The sequence below is a fragment of the Protopterus annectens genome, chromosome 1.part2 (assembly GCF_019279795.1).
Source record: "Protopterus annectens isolate FY-2018-M chromosome 1.part2, PAN1.0, whole genome shotgun sequence".
Classification (NCBI taxonomy): Eukaryota; Metazoa; Chordata; order Ceratodontiformes; family Protopteridae; genus Protopterus; species Protopterus annectens.
This window is the reverse complement of record NC_056727.1, coordinates 981,455,568-981,474,686: the sequence shown is the minus strand read 5'-3', so window position 1 is coordinate 981,474,686 and position 19,119 is coordinate 981,455,568. Positions and strand designations below refer to the sequence as shown.

The window sequence follows — 19,119 nt, the reverse complement described above, 5'->3', positions numbered from 1 at the left end:
AGTTACCAGCCAAGACCCCTTGCCCAGCATGGGAAGGAGATGCTGTAGAGTCAGCATTTTGAATTTTGGCACAATGAGATAAGTATTTAGTGCGGACAAGTCAAGAATAGGCCTCCATTGCTTTTCTTTTCTTGGAACAAGGAAGAGTCTGGAATAAAATCCTTGGCCTTGTTCTGCAAGAGGAACCTTTTCTATTGCTTTCATTTTCATTAAGTTGGAGATTTGTTTCAAAGCCTCTGCCCTTTGATTTGGTGGCAGGTCTGGCATGCCTTTTTTCGGTAATGTGTGGAAATGGAACCTGTATCCTTTGTCTATTATTTGTAGGGTCCATTTGTCCCTTCTAATAATGTGCCAATTTTCTGAAAATAAGGAAAGCTTTCCAAAGGTGCTTCCAATTGAGCCCTGGTTGGCGGTGTCAAAATAAAGTCATTGAGTGTGTCCTTGTGCAGCAGTTGTAGACCCTGCACTCTACCCCTCTGGTTGGGAGGCTGCCATTGACGTCCTCTGTAGGAGCCTCTAGCTTGCCCTCTACCTCTGGCATGCCTGTTCTTGCCTCTCTGAAATCTGTCTGTCTGGAAAGGACCAGTTCTTGGAAGGCCAATTTCGGCTGAATCTTGGTGGTTGGACTTGCATAAAATCTTTGACTGTTTGTACAGATTTTGCCTTTTCTTCAAATTTCCTTAAGACCTCCTGAGCAGTGGAGCCAAATAACTTTTGCTTTTCCAGTAGAGCATCCAGAAGCTTTGCTTTAACATGGTCTGGCAGAGATTGTTTCTTCAGCCAGGCATGCCTACGTATGACTGCACCTGTCATAGCTGACCTACATGAAGCTTCCAATGCATCATAACTACACTGCAAGAAATGGTTGCTAACCTGATGAGAGTTATGTACCAGATCCTGAAGTGATTTGCGATCTAGGGGTTCAGGTGAAGACAGTTTTTTATGCAATTCATCTAACAAATATTCTTGGTACTGTATCATACGAAATTGACAGTTTAAAGCCCTCATAGAAAGGGTAGCAGAAGTATACACCTTTTTACCCCAACACTCTAAAGCCCTGGACTCCCTTTCAGAGGGGAGTGGATTTTTTGTAGTGACAGTTGCAACCCCTTTAGGACCCTGGGAAATAGTTTCTGGATCAGCAGAGTGGGCCTTGTAAAGGAAAAGATGTGATTCCGGGACCCTGTAGTACCTATCGGGTTTGGCAGGAGCCGGAGGGAGAGTGTCAGGGGTTGTGCTAGATTCAGAGTACACATTATCAATGACATTCAAAACAGGGGGAATAGCCAAAGGTCTATGCTGAGGCAAATGCAAGAAGGTCCTTAATCTCTTCCTGGAATCAGAGAATTCCTGGCCCTGCCATTGGAAATGCTCCCTCAGTGTGCAGAGTTTCCCCAAAAGACAGTTCTTCAGGAGGGGAGGCCGAAGGGATAGATTCCTCTGCATCTGAATCCTCGTAGGCCGAAAAAGCCTCCTCCTGGTACTCCGAGAGGGCAGAGCCATTAGAGGCCTCATCTGAGGAGAGGGGATCAGAGGGCTCAACCCTGGGCCTTTTTTCTGTAGGAGGTCGAGAGCCCCTGTCCGGATGAGGCTGAGAGCCCCTAATTAATGAAATAAGGCCCTCTGCTAGACTAAGGATCTGAGAACCTGTAGTGGGCCCCTGAGGGATAACCCTTGGAGGCATAGATTTAGAGTGTTTAGCAGCTTTAGCCCTAGAGAATGCCTTAATAGACATGGATGCAGGAGGCCTGGCTGCACCATGTGCTGGTGTAGTTTTGTCTAAGGGAATGGTGTCGGAAGGTTCCTGGACACCGGATTCCAAAGGAGATTCAACAACCGAGACAGTAGTGTCCTCCGGGGCCGAGGTTGTCGGTTGTACGGTTTCGGTGGACGGTAGTACCAAGGACTCTGTTTCAGCCGAAACAGAGACACTCGCGGTAGGCCTGGCCGTGGTTTCAGCCGAAACCGCGGACGTCGGTCCTTGTCCTTCCGTTTCTTTATTAAATGTGAAGTCGGAGTCTCCGACGGTATTTTGTAAGCAAAACTAGCCCCAAAAAATTCCTCTGCAAACTCCGAACCACGTCTTAGAGTGCGTCGGTTGAAGGAAGCACAGGCGGAACAGGCCGAGACGTCGTGGTCTGGGCCTAAGCAAGGTAGGCAGTAAGAGTGGAAATCCTTATGAGGTATTTGTTTCCCACAAGTTAAGCAATTATTAATTTTATCTGACATCGGCTGAGACAAGAAAGAGTCCCCAACGGGGTACTTAGCTTTTGAAGTGTTCGGTTTAGCTGAATTACAGGAGCTGGCCGACCGGCACTTGCGAACTGGTTCTGCTTCAGGCACCACGTGGCAAGAAAGACCGAGGAAGATGGCGTCGGCTGATGCTTTTATACCCCAGGCGCTCTGACGTCGGGGAAGGGGCGACTTCAGCCGACGCCGGACCCAGACTTTGGAATCCGGCCGACCGAAGGGCTGCCTGAGGCAGGACAACCCATATGTGATGACTGCAGATGCATCCTTGAAGGACATCAGTGAAACATGAACATCTAGTTGAACAGGACCCCTCTTTTCTGTGATTACCTTCTGACCTTGTACAATAATTCTTTCAAGCTTCTCTGGAGAAAGGGATGCTATACGTTTCCTCCATATTTAGTACAGCCCCTATGAATTCTAAAGTTTATGTTGGCGTCAAATGTGATTTTTAATCTCCAGATGGGCACAGATACAGAGTGTGTAATCTCTGGCTACTATTAACTGATGCCTGGTCAAAGCGGTTATGAGACAGTCATCCAAGTAAGGAAACATCCAGAATCCCTGCAGTCTCAAGTGAGCCGCTACTACTGCCATGCATTTGGTGAACACCCCGGGGGCTGTGGTGAGACCAAAGGGCTGTACTCTGAATTGGTAACAACTCGCTCCCAGCTGGAAGCGCAGGAACTTCCTGGAGCATTTGTCCATTTTTATTTGTGGTAATATGCATCCTGGAGATCTATAGAGCACATCATCTTTCTTCAGAAAGGGAAGAATTTGCATGTACAGTTACCATCCAAACTGATTTGTTCAGCATGCAGAGATCCAAAATTGGTCTCCAGTCCCAGCTTTTTTGGCACTAGAAAGAATCTTGAGTAGGTTCAGGATCCTTTCTGGAATGGCAGGACCTCTTGGTTGACTTTTGTCCAGTAGTTTTTTTTTAATTTCTTGCATTGCTAAAAGCCTGATTGGGTGGAACATCAGAGATTTTTCTTGTGTATAGGGGAAGGATGAGAAAAGGGATACGATCCGTTTCACCCAGGAATCTTATGTTTTGCCAGGCATTTAGGTGCAAGGACAAGCCCCTGACTGCCGCCAGAGGAAGACAATTGCACTTCCCTTTAGGAGAGCTGAAAGGGCTTCCCTGGAAATGAAGCCCTGGTTTTGTGGACCTCCTCTGCAGCGAGGGTGGCATCTTCCATTTTGGATCCCCCATCTGCCCCTGAAGGAACTCCCTCCACTTGTGTCTTGGAAAGGCCCTTGGAATTTTCTGAACCATACTTTTCCACCACTCCTCTGGTTCATAGAAAAGGACTTTTGGAGGGGTGGAGAAATATACACCCACAGCAAAAAGGGTCTTACCATCCTTCTCACACTTGGATAAAGTCTCTTTCACTTTAGGGACAAAGAAGGATGTTCTGTCAAAGGAAGCATTGACGAAAGACTTGAATGGTTCCGCAAAGCCACATAGGTGCATCCAAGCGTCTCTCTCTATGGCTACACCTGTACCCACTGCTCTGGAAGTCCCTTCAGCTGTATGTGCTATTAGCCTCATGGAAGAATCAAACTCCAGGATGTCTAGCTGGGAAGCCACTTTCTCTTGGAGTCTCTCAGCTACAGCTCCCACCAGGGTATCTGACACTGCCTTAATCAGATCACGCTGAAGTCTTGTAAAGTGTGCCAAAAGTTCAAAGGCCTTACAGCGAAGGTTAAGCGTAGACCCGCTTCTAAATCTGCTCATAGCCTGAGACTCCCTGTTGGGCAGATGGACAGGTGATCTCACCTCACAGAGTTCCTTTTTAGTGGAGGATGCTAAAACCATGCTGTCCACAGTTAACCTCTTGGCCCAAAAAAGAAGTGTTTATCTTCAGGGTCAGATATTTTATCAGGTCTCTTGGGGATTTGGCAAGATGTTGTCTGGAGTCGTCCACGCCCGCTGTGAAATCAAACAGATAGACAGGCAGGTGCCAAAAGCCTACAGGTAAACAGATTCCTCCAAGGAAAGGTTTTGGGACTTCCAGCCACCCCTTTGTTTTAAAATTTATAGGACGTCTCCAAAGAAGAATTCTTCAGGTTGCAATTGTGGGGACGACTTCTCCTTCATCAAAATCTGTCTCCTCTGTGACGGATTCCTTGGGGGTATCCAAGTGCTCCCTCTTGCCCTTCTTTTTATGAGGGATCTCTTCAGGTGAGATAATTGGGGAGGTGTCAGAAGATGACAGAACCGGAGTTTGAGAAACCTGAAACTTCAGCATCTACAGTCCCAGTGGAGAGGCAGGAGGAATAATAGAGCTAGAGGGGGGTACCTGTTCTGCGGGAGAAGGCACCAACAGTCTCTCTAAGTGACAGGGCCCTCTCCATGGTCTCGAAGGCCGGTCCCCTGAAGAGGGAAGGGAGCCCAGAACAGAGATACACTGCCTTGGGACTGGGGTCACTACAAACTTCGAAGAACTGACCCTTGACACAGAAGCCAGTGCCAAACTAACTTGAGCTGAAGCCCAGAGTAGCAGGGAGAGCACCGAAAAACCTGCCATAGAGTCCTGTCCCCTTGGAACCAAAAGTTTTTGGGGGTATAAAACATACATATGCAATCAGATTCCAAATAAGTTTTTCCTTAAAATTATTGCAGATACTGGAGGTCTGATGGGAGAGAGAGGTAAAGTACAGTTGTGTACACTTATCATAAATGTACATGTTACTGTATTCACTGTTGCAGTCATCACATTCGGGTTATCTGCTTGCAGTAGCCCTCAGTCGGATTGATTATCAAAGTCTTGGGTCCTGCGTCAGTTGCTGTCTCATCGTCCATGACATCAGGTAGTCAGGGGTATAAAGCCATTACATCAGTTTTTCTTGCCCCCAGATGTTAGGTGTCCCCATAATAGGGAGCAATTATATATATATATATATATATATATATATATATATATATATATATATATATACACACACACACACACACAAGGTTACGCCTCCAACAAAAAAGCAAATGCATCAAAAAGCTTTAAGCATAGTAAGCAAGAATACGGGTATAGCCAATAGAAGTCAGGGGGCTGGAGGGAGGGTAACTAGGACTGCAACAGTGAATACACTAACATTTTTGGTAAGTGTACACAACTGTACTATGTTCTTCATGTTTCACTGTTGCATACATCACATTTGGGTAGATCCCCAAAGCTAAGTATGGGAGGAGGTAATCAGCATTAGGACCAGCTATAAGGCCCTGCAAGACTGCAATGGCAAAGCCAGCTCTGGATTTAGAGAAAATTGGCCAATGGTAATGCTTGGTGAAGGTATGTACAGAACTCCAGGTAGCAGCTTCTAAGATATCCCTGGTAGGGACACCTCTGAGAAAGGCTGTAGAGGTAGATGCAGCCATGGTTGAATGTGGTCTAATCCCCTGTGGGGGATGTTTTCCATGGTGCTTATAGCAGAAATGAATGCAATGGCCTGTCGATTTAGAAATGGTTTGCTTTGAAATGGCCTTCCCTTCTGCAACAAATGCAACCAGCAGCTGTTCAGATTTCCTGAGAGGTTTAGTCCTGTCCAAATAAAATCTAAAGTTGTCTGTGCACATCTAAAGAGTGCAGTATTCGTTTCCCTTTGTTCTGTGGATTAGAGAAGAAGGTTGGCAAATGAATGGACTGACTAAGGGCCACACTGGATACCACCTTAGGCATGAAGGAGGGATTGGTCCTGAGGGACACCCTGTCCGCATGAAAAATGACCAAGGCTCCACAGACATAAGGGCCTATAATTCAGACACCCTTCTTGCTGAAGTGATGGCTAAAAGGAAGGCTGTTTTCCAAGAAAGGAATTTCAACTCTGCATTTGCAGTTGGCTAAAAAGGAGGTAGACACTGAGTTTTTCCAATACAAAGTTAAGGTCCCAGGCTGGAGTAGGGACTCTCTGGGGTGATCTTAAGTTTTTGGCCCCTCTGAGGAACTGGTTCAGCAGTGGGTGAAAGAAGAGGGGTGGCTCTGTGTTGTAATGAGCTGAAATGGGTGAGGCATGAATTTTGATGGAGAAAAAGGAAACGCCCTTGTGAAGCATCTCAGATAAGTATTGAAGAATCTGAGGTAAATTGGGTGCTGCTGTGCCCATCCCCTGAGCTCGGTTCCAGGAACAGAATCTTTTCCATTTTTCAGCATAGCATTTTATAGTACTAGGCCTCCTTGCCTCCAGAATGACATCCATCACTTGCTTACTGAGGAATGGTAATGGAGAGATCAGGTAATTAGCCAGGCTGCCAGGTTCAGGGTTTGAAGCTGTGGGTGCTGAATCTGGCCCTCCTGCTGGGACAGCAGGGCAGGGATCTGAGGCAGGTGCCATGGTGCCAGCAGTGACACTGCACAGAAGGGGGTACCAGTGTTGGCATGGCCAGTCTGGTGCAATTAGTATGGTCTTTGGTTTGTCCGGTTTGACCTTTAGTAGTACCTTGTAGAGGGGGAAAGACATAAACTGATAGGTCTTTCCAGGTGAAGGACAGGGCATCCGCTTTACAAATTTGTTTGTGGGGAGTCCTTGTGCAGGATTTTTTCCAATTGGTAGTTCTGGGGGGAAGCAAACTCCCCCATTTGTTTCTCAACATGTTAAATATCTTTGGTTCCAGTTTCCACTCGTGTGGGTCCATGAGATTTCTGCTTAGTTCGTCTGTCAGTGTATTTAACTTTCCTGGCAGGAATTGAGCCTGTAGTTGCACTCAGTAGCTCAAGGCTGTGTTCCACAGAGCAGAGCCATGTCTAGTCTGCAGAGAGGGTATGAGTGGGTTCCCCCCTGCTTATGTACCACATAACAGAGGTGTTGTCCGTCTTTACCATTAGCTGCTCTGGAAAAATGTGGCCCTTGAAGGCTGTCAGAGCATTCTGTACAGCTAACATTCGTTTTTGATTGATATGCAGGTGCATTCGACTTGGGTTCCATTTCTCTGAATGCACTTCCCTGCCAAGTGAGCCCCCCATGCACAATCTGATGTGTCTTTTGTTAGGGTTTGGGTGGCAGGGGGTAGAGTGAATGGCAGTCCCTTGTTTTGGTGGCAGGCTTCTGCCCACCACAGGAACTCTATCTGTAGACAAGGTATAATAGGAATCTGCTTCTAGATCCTGAGAATGTTGACTTGCAGTGTTTTCCTTGCAGATAGCTGGGTCTTTGTGGCCACTAGTTTGAAGTAGACTGCCAAATGAACTTGTTTCTCTGGCATGAGGAAAGCCATCTGGGAAGTTGTGTTCAAGCTCCCCAGAAATACAATTTGTTGGCAGGGTACAAGATGCGATTTCTTTTCGTTTATGGTGTACCCCAGAGAAGTTAGCAATTTTTGTACAAACACCAGATGATTCAATAGCATGTCCTGGCTTTCTGCCTGAATTAGACAATCATCCAGGTTTGGATATATTTGGATATTTATTTGCCTGCAAAATGCAATGACTGGAGCTAGGCACTTTGTGAATACCCTGGGCACAGTAGATAAGCCAAAGAGCAGTGCAGAGAACTGATAGTGCATATAGCCTGCTTTGAAACGTACAACCTGCTTTGAAGCGTAGGTATCTTCTGCAAGATTCCCTTATTGGGATGTGCAAGTAGGCTTCCTTTAAATCCAGTGTTGCCAACCAGGCATCCTTGCCTAGCATAGGAAGCAGCTGGTGAAGAGTTAGCATCTTGAATTTTGGGATCACCAAAAAAGTATTTAGGATAGAGAGGTCCAGGGTAGGACGCCAGTTGTCATCTTTTCTGGGCACCAGGAAAGGTCTTTAGTAGAAACCTTGCCCCCTTTCCTCTTCTGGAACAGGTTGAATAGCCCTGATGCTTAAAGGAGTACAACAGGTTTCCCTAATACATTCCTCAACTTCACGGCCCTTTTCCTCCCATTTTACATTGTCCTCTGTAAAGCAACAATAAAGCATTTACAATTTTTATAATTCCCCTTACTTCTGTAACAGAAGCCTACCTTCTCATACTGTGTTAGTTTTACTTATAAAATGATTATCTCACGTTTGAATAAAGCTTGCTGGAGTCGCCCAATTACTGACATCATCTAGGTGAGGCCAGGCAGTGCAGGTACTTTTTTATTTTTTTAATCAGTTTCCTCCTCCAAAGTGACATCACCACAGCCGTAATCTGATTCTAACTAAAATAATAAGACCCACCCATTCTGTGATGTCATGGCTCCCTTGTCCTTCTGAATGCTCAAATACAAGTGCAGGAGGTAGGGTACTTTTTTAGCATTGTGTTTTCAGTATGCTGTATTTCCCTATTGGAACCTTGTGTGAGTCTCTTTCTGCATCAGCTTCCCTTGTGGATTTATACTGGTGAGTATGACATTTTTTGTAGAAATACATTGTTTGACAGCAAAGTATCAGTATCTCTTTAATGTGGCATCTTCATTTCTCCTGGCTTTTCGGTCGCTGTGCTGCATAAGTTCACACGTGCATCCAAAAATGTTTAAACATTGCTTTTTGGGTCCTGCTGACCAAACAACTGTTGTGGATACATGTATGCACTTGGTATTGAACTGTGGCGCTTTAGTACTGTACTTTTTTATATTTATTTGCCTTTGCTGCAGCATTCCAGCTGTTCCACATGGTGTTGCTTGCTAGTGGCAATTACTATAAAGATGTCTTCTTTCCGAAATTACTTTAACTTTCCTAAAGAGCAGTACCACTGACTACCTCAAAGATTTCCTGTTCAATATGGGTAGTGGTTGTGCCGTTTTGTAATCTGTTCAGTGAGAAGGTGTAATGAAAAAACCTGCTGTCCGTTGTCTGATGCATTAGTCCCACTTCAATCTGCAAATTGGCACTTTTACTCCTTTAATGCCCTGTACTTTTTTTTATGTAATTTCCTTTCCTGTGGCGTTCCTTTGCCAGCTGTTCCATGGGGTCTTGGTTGCCAATAGCAACCGTTTTTCTTTATGGCCCTGTGATGTCTGAAGTTGTGTGTGTGTGCAGGACTGTGCGATTACAAACTTCCAAGCCATTATTTTACACTCGCTTAGCGGTTTACTTTTTTTTCTTATTTTATACTCGCTAAACAGCTTAGCGAGTGTAAAGTAATAGCTTGTTAGATCGTAATTGCACGCTCACACCGACAAACTCGATAATGTTGCTGTGTTTCTCCCATCGGTTATTTGCCACCTACGGAATTTTTTTTATCTAAAATATGTCTCTGCAAACATAAGGGTAGTGGGTTTGATTCTTGTGTTGTTTGGGCAGTGATTGCAAGTGAGTGGAGAGAGAATGAAGTGTGTGTGTGTATGAATGTAGGAGTGCCTGCGTGTGTGTATGACAGAGTGAACAGTAAAGCAATGCATGGAGAGTGTGTGTATGAATGTAAAAGTGCTTGCGTGCGTGTATGAGAGAGCGATCAGTAAAGTAAGAAACTCCTGTTCATAAAAAATAAAACGCACCATATTAACACTTTTTATTTACATGTTGTTGTTTGTCTTTCGGCTTTTTCCTGGTAAGGGGTCGCCACAGTGGAACTCCGGCCCGCTAATGATTGGCAGTAGATTTTTACGAAACGCCGAGGTGCCAGCTCGACACCCATCCTTCAACAAAGGCACGCCCATTTATGCACGCATGTCTTTCGAATGCTACCCAACCACGGGGAGGACATGCAGACTCCACATAGAAGGCACTCCCAAGCCAAGCCGAGAATCGAACAGGAGTACCTCTTGTTGTGAGGTAACAACGCTACCGCCGTACCACCACGGCATACTAACACTTTTTAAATTACTAATCTTAAAACCCTTAGAAAGGCAAAGAGCTACCCATACAAGGGATTGTAATTTACCATGCCTAGGAAGCATCTTACTATTTTGCGTTTCAGTATGGTGACGTATATTGCCTTAACTTTATTTAGATTTGGTGACCCTTCCTTCCTTGAACATATATCACCATAAAACTCGAGAAATTATGTATTAAATTTGCATTTCAGGTTAATGTCAAAATTATTTGCATATTTGTAAAACTTGGCTTATATAATCGTTTCTGTGTTTTGCCACAGGGTGCACAGTCAAAGAAAAAACATCCAGAATGCCTGGGATAAAATACATTATACATCTGAAAATTTCTGCAACCGATCTTACAACCCAAATTAAACTCCTGTATCTTCTAAGACCTTTGTGATAAAAAATGCATTTGTTATTCTGTTCTTAGGATTCACCTCCATTTGGTAGTAACCTGCCTTCACATCCATTTTGCTAAAAACAGTAGCATCATTCAACATAATGATAATGTCATCCAAAGTGCTTTCCTTCAGGATGGCTTTATTTACCATACATATATCAATGCTACAGTCCTAGTGCAAGTGGGTTTTGGCATAGGCATGGTATGCAATGGCTAGCCATTCACTCCATCATCAAGAACTGACCAGCCATTGTCACAACAGCACAGGCATCTGGTATCCCACAGGAGTTCTATTAATTTAGTTTTGAATGCTTCCAGATTGCTTTGCTCTCTAGCTACTCCTGGGAGATTATACCAGCCTGCTGAATCCAGCTTTGAGAATGCATGTTTTCCTGTGGTTGTCTTGAAGCATGGTCTGATAAGTATTAAGCCATCTTCCTGACTGTCGCTCAGATAAGAGTTGTATTTTAGAGGTAGACACGGTCCCATTTTAATAATTTCTATATCTTTGAACCAAGTAGAAAGGTTGTTCTTTCATTGATGGAAGTAACAGTACAAGTGTTATTTGTATTTGTGGTAGAGTGAAGAGCTATTAAAGAGAGCCCATGCTCAGTTTTTGGGATAAGTATGTTTATAGCTTTGGTTGTGCACATGCTGGAGGCGAGAAGGTATAAGAGCTTGTAGCATAAATTTAGTTATTTAAGGTTCCGCTAATATTATTGGTCATCATCATCTTCTTTCGGCTGTTCCAGTTAGGGGTCGCCACAGCAGATCACCCGTTTACATTTCTTCCTGTTCTCTGCATCTTGCTCTGTCACACCAACCACCTGCATTGTCCTCTCTCACCACATCCATAAACCTTATCTTAGGCCTTCCTCTTTTCCTGTTACCTGGTAGCTTCATCCTTAGCATCTTTTTCCCAATATACTCAGCATCCCTCCTCAGCACATGTCCAAACCAACGTAATCTTGCCTCTCTGGCTTAGTTTCCAAACCTTACAACCTGGGCTGACCCTCTAATATACTTATTCCTAATCCTGTCCACCCTCGTCACACCCAGTGCAAATCTTAACTTTAATTCTGCCACATCCAGCTCAAGCTCCTGCCTTTTTGTCAATGCCACTGTCTCCAACCCATATAACATAGCTGGTCTCACTACCCTCTTGTAGACCTTCCCTTTCACTCTTACAGGTACTCGTCCATCACAAATCACTCCTGACACTCTTCTCCACCCACTCCATCCTGCCTGTTACTCTCGTCTTCACCTCTTCCACACACACCGTCACTCTGAACTATTGACCCCAAGCATTTAAACTCATCCACCTTCGCCACCACTACTTCTTGCATCCTCACCATTCCTCTATCCTCCCTCTCATTCACACACACATATATTCTGTCTTAGTCCTGCTGACCTTCATTCCCCTTCTCTCTAGAGCATATCTCCATCACTCCAGGGTCTCCTCCACCTGTTCCCTACTCTCACTACAGATCACAATGTCACCTGCAAACATCATAGTCCACGGGGACTCCTGTCTGATCTAGTCTGTCAACCTGTCCATCACCACTGCAAATAAGAAAGGGCTCAGAGCTGATCCTTGATGTAACCCCACCTCAAACGCATCCGTCACTCCTACCATAGACCTCACCGCTGTCGTACTACCCTCGTACATATCCTGTACCACTCTTACATACTGTTCTGACACTCCTGACTTCCTCATACAATACCACAACTCCTCTCTAGGCACCCTGTCATACGCTTTCTCTAAGTCTACAAATACACAATGCAACTCCTTCCGACATTCTCTGTACTTCTCCATCAACACACTCAGAGCAAAGATCGCATCTGTAGTGCTCTTTCCTGGCATGAAACCATACTGCTGATCACTAATCATCACGTCCCTTCTTAACCTTGCTTCCACTACTCTTTCCCATAACTTCATGCTGTGACTGATCAATTTTATCCCTCTGTAGTTATTACAGCTCTGCCCATCACCCTTATTCTTAAAATTCGGTACAAAAACACTTTCTCCATTCCTCAGGCATCCTCTCACTTTAACCAGATTGTTTAATGAAATCTTGGAAACTCCACTGCCATTTCACCAAAACACCTCCATGCTTCCACAGGTATGTCATCTGGGCCAACAGCCTTTCCATTCTTCATTCTCTTCATAGCTATCCTTACTTCCTCCTTGCTAATCCATTTTACTTCATGATTTACTATCCCTACATCATCCAACCTTCTCTCCCTCTCATTCTCTTCATTCATCAACCTCTCAAAGTACTCCTTCCATCTCAACACACTCTCCTCGTTTGTGAGTATGTTTCCCTCATTATCCTTTATCACCTTTACCTGCTGCACTTCTTTTCTAGCTCGGTCCCTCTGTCTAGCCAATCGGTACAGGTCCATTTCTCCCTCCTTAGTGTCCAACCTTTCATACAAATCTTCACATGCCTTATCCTTCGCCTCCTCTCTCTTTGCCATGTACCTCATCTCCTTATACTCCTGTCTACTTTCTTCATCTCTCTGACAATCCCACTTCTTCTTTGCCAACCTCTTTGCCTGTATACTCTCCTGTACTTCCCCATTCCACCACCATGTCTCCTTGTAGTCCTTCCTCTGTCCAGATGCGATACCAAGCACCTTTCTAGCAGTCTCCCTTACTAGCTCTGCTGTAGTTACCCAGCTATTTGGTAACTCTTCACTGCCACCCAGTGCCTGCTGCCTTACCTCATCCCTGAACTCCACCTCACAATTACCCTTTTTCAATTTCCACCACTTGATCCCTGGTGCTGCCCTCACACTCCTCCTCCTCTTCTTGATAACCAACGTCATCCTACAAACCACTATCCTATGCTGCCTAACAACACTTTCTTATTAACAAACCATACAGATAATATTAGCGGTGACCGGAGAGAGTAGGGTCCAATGTGATCCTGGATATTTTTTGCTCTGTTACTACAGGTAGCATATTGCCTGATGTGTCAGTTATTGTCAGGTGCAGAGTTTTAGCAACCTATTATGGGGTGCCAAAGAACATTACATTTGATTTTCTCTGACTAATAATCAGCATATTATCATGTGTGCATTGGCAGATCCTTGCAAAACTTATTCTGAGTTTTTGCATAGGGTGTTAGTGTTTTTACTTGATTTTAACAGCAGATGATAATCAGCATTCATTCCTATATTGAGCTGTGATTTCTTGTGCCACAGATGATGACCTGTAGCTTGCTCAGATATGGTAAGGGACACTCTCCACTTATTTGCATGTGGGTAAATGCCTGTGTGTCATCCGGTTTGAAAAATATTGAAGAATACTTGCTGCTAATCGAGACTGAAACACATTTCCACCTTGTGTCCCATTCTCTTGTGCCTCATGGTCTACATGTGTGCAAGGCAATTTAGCCTTGCAATGACAGAATACATTCTGTGGCTTTAAACCATGTCTGTGTAATGTCACAAATCCAATGTTTCTGTATTCTCTACAGAGCTTGTAGGTTGTGCAGTTTCTTATGAATTCCTTCAGATTGTATTTGCATTGCTATTTTTGTCACTGTCTTGATGTGAAATCTGTTTTCAATGTATAATTGTTTTGTTTAGCATATGGTCATCAGTGATTGTGCTACAGCACTTGAAAGCAGTGGTAGCAGCACATTGGTGAGTATATTTGCTTTAAATGCATATGGCTGTGGGTTCTACTACCGCAACCTGTAGATGGACAGGAAATCGTAAGTTATACTCTAATGTTGGGTGCTGTAGTCGTGACTGATTTAAGTTTCTTTGGTTTGCCATCCATTCCCAATTGCAATGTTGTTTTTTTTTTTTTACTGTAACCTAGACAATGCATTCGTCAAAGGCAGCAGGCACACAATCTGTAGATGAAACACTGAATTAGACATTGCAATGGATAATTCAGATCTGCCTTATGCAAGATATGCAAGGCAGCAGTTAAGGGACTACAGTACAAGGTCAGACCATTGAGATGGCACCATTTTGAGCTTTTACCCCGGGATGCCGCTGGAAACGTTCATAGTGTGCTCAGTCAAACTAACCAGGTAAACAACCGGATAACTTTACTGCAACTTGCTAAGAAAGAGCAAACCTCTACAGGTAGCCAGTAAAGTGAATCAAACCAAACAGCCAGAGAATCATGGAAATTTGTTTATACAGGAAAAAATCTTAATTACATCTGGTAACAGGTCATGTTACATTTCAATATGTTCATTTTATTCAGTGGTAGTGTAGTAACACTGATGTTTGGAAACACAGAAATCTGGTATGCATACTTGTACATTCTGCACGGCAAATGATGTTTAGGTGGTGTATTGCTTGCATACTTCTCGGTTGTATTTGCACCAGATACTGCTAGTGTGCAGTGTGGGAAAAGATTAAAACATTACCCTGGTATCAGAGGTGGCAGTGCAACATATTCATAGTGGCTTAACATGAGAGTAGCTCTAAGCAAGCACCATGTGAAACCTGAACAAGCACCTAGAATTATTTAGTGCAGCTTCCGCACCTTAAGTCTGAAAATGAATTCATATACTCACATGAACAGGAGTAGCTGCATATTGATGGCTAAAGGTGTATGGGCATGTTGGGTGGTACTACACTGCAAAATTGGTATGTAATGGTGGAGATATTTGGAAGGCATGAGCAAACACACCAGTATATTAAAGCCATGGCACCAATTGAACTGGAGGCTGGCAAATAAATTTAGTAAGGGATTTTGTCCCTACACAAATATTTCAACAGTGATTCTTTGCAGTGGCATCCATTATCTGATTCAAGGTAAATTAACCTTGATGTCCTTTATTTAAAAAAAAAAATCAATAAAAACTTACTTTGTTATAAGTGACTTCTGGACACAAGAAAAGGGAAGGGGAAAATATAGCAATGTGGTTTGTATGTACAAAGACAAATCCAGGGACACTGCAAAAGTTTTTTTTTGCAAACCAACCAGTGGAGTAAAAACATATGAAGGCAAACACTGCATACCAACACACTATGCACATGTAAATCCCAATTTTAACAAGGTGGAAGCATGAAATGATACCTTAACACTTAAATTAATAAAGATCTAGACTGGTTAATAGTATAAATGTGTTATTCTTTAGCTCCTTGGTGCAAGACCTTACTGGATGTGAATGCAGTCAAGTAAGGCCATGGCTATAGTGCAGCAAAGAAAATGTCCCCCTACCAAAAGGAAATGCTAGAGCAAAGATTAAATTACACGAGTCAAGCAACCCGCTGAGATCTGCCAATCAATGGAATTACCAGGTCAAATTACCCTCAGGACTTTGACAGCTAGGGAAGCTAAGTGTTATGGGGGAGGGGAGAAGTAAATGGACTGGAATTCATCATCTCACAAATTAGTGCCATTTAAACTAAATTAGAAAAAAAAAGGCAGCAGTAAACAGCACTTCGAGCGTGTTCTGTGGCATTTGCACTGTTTCTGTTTTAAGTAGTCATTCAGCAGCATTTGATGTTACTTACACTGTTCTATTTTACTCAGTACTTTGTACGCATGCAGCATCTATGAAATGACAGGAACTTTAGGCAAACAGAGGCTTGCATGATGTAACATTTTTGAGCCAAACAATGATTTCTGGGATACTGAATGGCAACCTGAATGGAAGCCTGGGTGTTCTGCTGGTTCTAGGTTTGGACTGAGAAGGCCTGGAAGAGGCAGGAAAGGACCAATTTTTTTTGAGGGCCAATGCCTACTAAATCTGGGAGGCTGTACTTGCAGAAAATCTTTAACAGTTTGCATAGACTTAGCTTTTCCTCCATCTTTTTAAGTACTTCTGCTTTGTTGCCAAACAGGCGGTCTTGGTTTAAGGGAGCATTAAGCAATATAGCTTTAACATGATCTGGCAAAGATGCTCCTCAAGCCAAGCAGGCCTTCTAAATACAGACCCAGTGACAGCAGCCCTGCAAGATGGCTCTAGTGAATCAAAACCATATTACAGAGTAAGTTTTCCAACTTGTTCAGCAGAATGCATTAAATCCTATAAATCTTTATTAATCAGCACAGTCAGGAATCATCATTTTCTGTTTAAGCAGTCCAATAATATGCTGCTGATACTTTAACATATGAAACTGGCAGTTTAAGGCCCTAATGGCCAAGGCAGCAGAAGTATATACCTTCTTACCCCATCTATCCAGCGCCCTGGAATCTCTATCAGAGGGGGTAGGATTTTTGGCAGTAGTAGCCTTAATGCCCTTGGGTCCCTGTGAAATGGTCTCAGGATCAGCAGTAGGATTGTAAAAGAGGAACTTGTGAGAGTCAGGAACCCTGTAATATCTATCAGGTTTTCTGGGAGCAGGAGGTAGAGAGTCAGGGGCCAAGCTACATTCCAAAAAGGCATCATCAACAATGTCCAGTACAGGGGGGATAGCTGTGTTGTGGCAGGAGTAAGAAATCCCTAAGCCTCTTTTTAAAGTCAGGGTAATCCTGGCTTTCCCAGCGAAAATGCTCCCTAAGAGTATGCAAGGTTTCACCAAAAGAGAGAAATCCTCTGGAGGGGAAGCAGAGGGAAGAGAGTCCTCTGCATCAGAATCCTCAGGTAGAGAAGGGTAAATCCCGGTCATCAGAGGAAACAGAAATTTCAGAGTCCTGATCAAAATAATCATAAGTAAATTCAGTCCTAGGTCTCTTACAGGGGTAAGGGTGGCTTCCCCTGATTAGGGTAATAAGGTCTTCAGACATTATTTGTTTTTAGGCATAGAAGCCTGACCATGCGGTCTGGGAGTCTGTTTTCAAGGCATGGATACAGTTTGAGGCCTAAAAGAAGAAGATGGTGTCGGTTTAATATGAAAGTCAGTAGGCCTGAATACACCCTCAGAAGCCGGTGCCTGCGCAGCAGCTCCAGACCCATCCAAGGTAGAGACATCTGCAGGTTCCACAGCTGAAGCATCTCACGGCATACCGGACTCCAAATGGGTCTTAGTAGAGGCCTGCAAATCTGAAGTAGCAGGTATCAGGGGCTGTGAAAGCACCTCACTGAGTAACGGCTAACTAGCGACTAGCTTAGGAGAAGCATCGACAGCTTTGGACCTATGCAGTCTGTCTTTATCTTTGCGTTTTATGGCACTTGCAAACTGCTTCTGATTCGGGCACCGCACGCAAGAAAGACTGATGTAATGGCGTCGGCTGCATGCTTTATACCCCTGACTACCTGACGTCATGGAAGATGAGACAGCAACAGACACAGGACCCAAGACTTTTATAATCAGGCCGACAGAGCTACTGCAAGCAGATAACCCAAATGTGATGACTGCAACAGTGAAACACGAAGAACATCTGAGAACATATGGCTTGGGAGTGTAAGGGGTTTGCAGAATTCAAAAATTCCTTATAGAATTGTTCTGTCAGAAATATTGGGAGAGCAAATGGGTATAACTAAGGACATTTTTTTTTCCAAACTAGGCCACAGGAGCTGTATTGCCTACACATATTAAGGCCTCATTAAATTCTGGTGACTGCAAAAAAGAAAACACTAGAAAATGGAAATACAGTTCTAAAGCACCTGCATTTGAAGTGCTGAACACTGTAACAGATAAAAACTAAGTGGAATCTTTAGAAAAGGATAGGATCAAATTAGAGAGAAATAAATGGAAACTCTGGGAAAATACATCCAGAATAATGATCTGGAAGAGGAGTGAAGTTTAAGAGAAGGCAGGAAGTGAGCAATTTATGTAATGATGGATTGACAAAAGAACACGTGTGGTGTATAATGCATGTAACTGGAAGCATGTTAATATGGTTTGTTTTCTTTTATGTACATGTTTGGCCATGTCTTAAGTGATGATTCAAATACTAAAAGCTTGGGAAAGGGTACCAAAGTTGTCTGTGGACATCCATGAAATGAAGTACCCTTCTCCCCCTCAGTTTTAGGTGTAGGAAAGAAAATGGGGAGATAATTTGGCTTAAAGTAAAATTCAGATACCACTTTAGGCATAAAAGTAATATTCATTCTTAAAGAAACCCTGTCTCTGTGGAAAATGAGACAGAGTTGCAAGCTGTATGGTGAGTCAACCCTGACACACACAGTTCTGACCTCTGCAAGAAAAACAGTTTTCCATGTTAAGAACTTCAAGTCAGCCAAATTAGCTGGTTCAAATGCTTACCTAATGCAAAATGAAGTTCTCAAGGAGAGGCCAGCAGTTTTCTTGGAGGCTTCTTATGGAAAATACCTTTCAAAAGCATTTTAAACCGGAGAATGCATTCAAAGAGGATGTGCACAACATTCTGACGAAACAGGAAGTCTTCCCTGTTTCAGCTCAAAGAAGGACAACAGTGTCTCTCTCTTGCTCACAGAAGTGACCCCAACAGCCAGAGAGGACATGGCTAACCCCCAGTGCACAATGGTTTAGGTGCTAGAGGGATCCAGGGTACAAGCTGTCTGATGAACAAGTTATGGCCATAGCAGAGTCTCCCACCTGAGGCCCAGACAAACTGCTAGCCTGCTGTGGTGGCAAAGGTTATTTGCTAAACTTTTTCCTCTTTGTGGCTGGAAGCAGGACCTGATCTATGAAAGCCAAAACTGGTGCCTCTTTCCTGTAGAAAATAAGCAAGCCACAAGAGCTAGAAAAATGTAGTCATGTCACTTGGAGGGTAAAAAAATAAATAAATAAATAAATAAAAACCCACAGCACTCGTTAGCCCCAAAAAGTAAAATAAACAAATTTTCCACATAAAATATATTTTCAATTACTTTAAACAACTTTTAAACTGACAGGGAAA

The 19,119-nt window shown here is 43.6% G+C and overlaps 1 protein-coding gene across 1 annotated transcript in view; it reads right to left on the bottom strand.

The window, feature by feature from the left end:
* Positions 1-19,119, bottom strand: part of RBBP4 (RB binding protein 4, chromatin remodeling factor) — a 677,648-nt gene that overhangs the window by 542,742 nt on the left and 115,787 nt on the right. The gene's annotated exons all lie outside the window — the stretch shown is intronic.